The sequence below is a fragment of the Macrobrachium nipponense genome, chromosome 40 (genome assembly GCF_015104395.2).
Source record: "Macrobrachium nipponense isolate FS-2020 chromosome 40, ASM1510439v2, whole genome shotgun sequence".
NCBI lineage: Eukaryota > Metazoa > Arthropoda > Malacostraca > Decapoda > Palaemonidae > Macrobrachium > Macrobrachium nipponense.
In genome coordinates, this window is record NC_061101.1 from 6,323,398 (window position 1) to 6,328,397 (window position 5,000).

The window sequence follows — 5,000 nt, forward strand, 5'->3', positions numbered from 1 at the left end:
GAATAGTTACATAAATCATTTTCACAGAAACCCTTCACATCCTTTCAGGAGAAATTTGTCTGGTCGTGACGATACTAATTTTGGATCATTTTGCCTAGACACAGATGTTCATAGATGTTCATCTAAAGTAACCATACACAACTTTTAGAAGGTTCCCCAATTCGGCCTTAATTTCAAGAAAAAAAAAAAGAAAGAAACTTGGCATACAAATTGAGTCATGAAAACCCAGCCACTTGGCAACTGGCACCTGACCTGGAAAATGGCACTACTAGACATTTAGCAAGAGTTATTTTCGTAATTCTGCTCTCTTCTCGTCCTTTGTCTTCTGGATACTGCCCAACTTCTGGTTTTATATTCGGTAATAAATCTCTGATAAAAAGAGCATTTCTTGATATGCATAATGATAGGTAAAAGCTTCTAGTTTTTACGAGTAGAGGGTAGGTCATTTTTGTTTATAGAATAGTGAGTACAAATAGATAAGCCAGGAAATAAATGAAGACATCCATTAAAAGAAGTCTTCGTTTCTTATTAAATTTAGATTTCATGGTTTTATCAAGTAACATATCCAAGACTATTAGCAAATAAAGAAGTTTGTTCCTTGCAGGTATTTTCCATATCTTAGAACTAGGCATTTTTCAGCAAAAAAAAAAAAATGATAATAATAATACTGTGCTAACCAAGTGAAAAAAAAAAAAAATAAAACTGTGCTACCCAAGTAAGGGTACGTTATTATCAGTTGAAGTTTACTACATTATTAAAAGAATTATTATATTGTACCCTCGCTGAAGTCTGGAAGTAAATATCGCCGGTTTTGAAGCAGCATGTAGAGGGAGAATTTCTACAGCTTATTATCAGTTCAGATTACAATGTTTTCGTTGAAGTATAATTCATTTTCATTATTACAAGCAACAGAACAAAGAATGCAAGCTAATTGACTGTTGGCTAGTTGACTTGCGGGCGAATAGATATGTGGGCTAATTGACTCGTGGGGCTAGTTGACTTGCGGGCGAATAGATGTGTGGGCTAATTGACTTGTGGGCAAATTGACTTGTGGGCGAATAGATGTTGGGTGGGCTAATTGCTTGTGGGCTATTGATGTGTGTGCGAATTGACTTTGTGGGCGAATGACTTGTGGACGAATTGGACCTGTGGCGAATAGATGTGTGGGTGAATTGACTTATGGGCAAATAAATGTGTGGGATAATTGACTTGTGGCAAATAGATGAGTTGAGCTATTTGACTTGTGGGCGAATTGATGTGTGGGCAAACTGACTTGTGGGCAAAAAGATGTGGTGGACTAATTGACTTGTGGGCAAAATGATGTGTGGGCGAATTGACGTGTGGGCGAATAGATGTGTGGGCTAATTGACTTGTGGGCTTATTGACTTGTGGGCGAATAAATGAGTGGGCTAATTGACTTGTGGGTTAATTGGCTTGTGGGCGAATTGATGTGTGGGCAAATTGACTTGCAGGCGAGTAGATGTGTGGGCTAATTTGACTTGTGGGCGTATAGATGTGTCGGCTTATTGACTTGTGGGGGAATAATGTGTGGGCTAATTGACTTATTGGCAAATAGATTTGAGGTCTAATTGACCTTGTGGGCAAATAGATTTGTGAGCTAACTAACTTGTGGGAAAATAGATGTGTGGGCTAATTGACTTGTGGGCCGTATTGACTTGTGGGCAAATATGATGTGTGGGCTAATTGAACTTGGGTGGCAAATAGATGTGTGTGCTAATTGACTTGTTGGCTCATTGACTTGTTGGCTAGTTGACATGCGTTGCGAATAGATGTGTGGACTAATTGACTTGCGGGAGAATAGATGTGTGGACTAATTGACTTGCGGGCAAAAAGATGTGTGGGCTAATTGACTCGTGGGTTTAATTGACTTGTGGGCGAATAGATGTATGGGCTAAAGAACCCCTGTGGGCTAGTTGACTTGCGGGCGGGAAATAGAGTGTGGGCTAATTGACTCGTGGGTTAATTGACTTGTGGGCGAATAGAGTATGGGCTAATAGACCCGTGGGCTAGTTGAGTTGCGGGCGAATGATGTGTGGGCTAATTAACTTGTGGGCGAATGCTGTGGGTGAATAGGTTTGTGGGCTAATTGACCCGTGGCTAGTTGACCTGCAGGCAATAGATGTGTGGGTTAGACTCTTGGGTTAATTGACTTGTGGTGAATCGATGGGTGTGCTCACTTGACTTGTGGGCTAGTGACTTATGGGTGAATAGATGTGTGGGCTATTGACTTATGGGTTAATTGACTTATAGCGATAGATGTCATGGGCTAATTGACTTGTGGGCTAATTGTTTTGTGGGCAAATAGATGTGTGGGCTAACTGAACCGTGGTCTAGTTGACTTGCAGGCGAATAGATGTGTGGGCTAATTGACTTGTGGGCTAATTGACTTGTGGGCGAATAGATTTGTGGGCTAATTGACTTGTGGACGAATTGACTTGTGGGCGAATAGATGTGTGTGGCTAATTGACCTGTGGCTAATTGACTTGTGGGCGAATTGACTTGTTGGCGATAGATGTGTGGGTTAATTGACTCGTGGGCTCAATTGACGTTGTGGGCGAATAGATGTGTGGGCTAATTGATTTGTGGGCTAATCGACTTGTGGGCTAATTGACTTATGGGCGTATAGATGTGTGGGTTAATGACTCGTGGGCTAGTTGACTTGTGGGACGAATATATGTGTGAGGTGAATTGATTTGTGGGCTAATTGACTTATAGGCGGATAGATGTGTGGGTTAATTGGCTCGTGGGCTAGTTGACTTGTGGGCGAATAGATGTGTGGGCTAATTGACTCGTGGGCTAGTTTGACTTGTGGGCGAATAGATGTGTGGAGGTAATTGATTCGTGGGCTAACTGACTTGTGGGCGAATAGATGTGTGGGCTAATTGACTCGTGGGCTAGTTGACTTGTGGGCGAATAGATGTGTGGGCGAATAGATGTGTGGGCTAATTGACTTTTGGGCTAATTGACTTGTGGGCTAATTGACTTGTTGGCTAGTTGACTTGTGGGCGAATAGATGTGTGGGCGAATAGATGTGTGGGCTAATTGACTTGTGGGCGAATAGATGTGTGGGCTAATTGACTCGTGGGCTAATTGACTTGTGGGCGAATAGATGTGTGGGCTAATTGACTCGTGTGGGCTAATTGACTTGTGGGCTAATTGACTTGTGGGCGAATATATGTGGTCTAATTGACTTGTGGGCGAATAGATATGTGGGCTAACTGACTTGTGGGCGAATAGATATGGGTGGGCTAATTGACTTGTGGGCTAAGTGACTTGTGGGCTAATTGACTTGTGGGTGTGAATAGATGTGTGGGCTAATTGACTCGTGGGCTAAATGACTTGTGGGCGAGAAGATTTTTGGGCTAATAGACTTGTGGGCTAATTGACTTGTGGGCTAATTGACTTTTGGGCTAATTGACTTGTGGGCTAATTGACTTGTTGGCTAGTTGACTTGTGGGCGAATAGATGCGTGGGCTGAATATAAAGTAAACAAAGAAAACTGGCATGATAGTTAGTAAGTGAAAAATAGTACTGGAACGCAATTTGCTAAGGATAATTATTCAAAGCTTGATTATTCAAATACCTTCACACCAACCTAGTATATTTTCCCAACAAGATATGGCTCTTATATAACTCAAATAATAAAGGTAATGATTGCATTATATTGTCATACCGTAACAACATAGTTTGTCAATTATTAAACGGACATACCATGATTTATGCAATTTTTACTCTTTTTTTCTCTCTTAAAAGAATAATTGTTCCTTCATGTACAATGAAAAATGAATTTACTAACTGTTTCCAAGAACTTCACCTCCTACCTCCCCTCACCCTTCTCTCTCCCTCTCCCTCCTCTTTCCCAACATTATGAAGTCTACCAAGAAATGCGTTTATTACTAATGCCACTGGACAAAGTGAGCCTCATCTCACGCTCGCTTTTACTTTTGGAAAAGCATTATCTCTCTAATGAGTACAAATGTGGGTAGATAAATATTCCGGAAAAACGCTGCCTTGGCTACAAGTAGGGTACGTCATAAAACAAAGTAAAAGCTCCCTAAGAGAATAGGCTCCAGTGACAACTATCTACTCAGAAGATGAGAAAGAAACGAGATAAACATGGAACATGAATTTGCTATTATACGATGAAAAGGGAAAACTCAATTTTATATTTAATTTTGTGATTCTACACGAAAATAGTGGATACTTTATTTTCATGAAACCAACTGTTGTTTAGTTCTTTAATTACGATATGTCGTCTTACTTATTAAAGAAAATACCACCATCAAATGTAACCAAGATATGAATATTCCATTGGTGATTCGATTCTATACCAGTGGTTCTTAAACTTTTTATTACCATGCCCACTATAGAGTTGGTTCCTCTCTCCGCGCCCCCATTACATCTATGGGTAAAATTCCCGCCCAGATTTAAAGGAGAATAAAAAGAAAAGAGAAAGAGAAGGGGTTTTGAGAGAGGTAAGTAATTACAAAGCATGGTAAGCCCAACGAGTCTAACTAACGTAGTAGACTATGGGGAATTAACGTTATAAGGCGATACTTTTGCATTTTTTTTCATAAACTTCTGAATTTTAGTTCCTCAATCTCGTGAAGAGAATAACGAATATAATTGGAGAATTCTCAATTTTTCCTCTGGGCTTGCGCTTACCCTGGAAATTGCTACCCCCCCCTCGTTTAGGAACCACTGTTCTACACGAAAATAATGGATATTATTTTAAAGAAATCGACCGTTGTTTGAATTGTTATGAAAGATAAATCTCAGCATAGAATGTTAAACAATATTAAGACATTAACAGTCAGGTGTGAAGTCGTTTTGGTCAGCGTAGCAGCTCGTTTTAACAGCAGACGACGATGTCAATTGCTGGACATTAAGCACCCTCTTATATTTGCTAATTAGAAAATGAAAACCAACTAGCTGTACCGCTCCTGAATTACCTAACGTCTCCCTGCCATTGCCCTCTC

At 40.3% G+C, this 5,000-nt stretch overlaps 1 pseudogene; it reads right to left on the reverse strand.

Moving 5' to 3' along the window:
• LOC135211779 (macrophage mannose receptor 1-like) overlaps positions 1 to 276 on the reverse strand; it is a 17,029-nt pseudogene extending 16,753 nt beyond the window's left edge.
• Between the last annotated feature and the right edge of the window lie 4,724 nt (positions 277 to 5,000).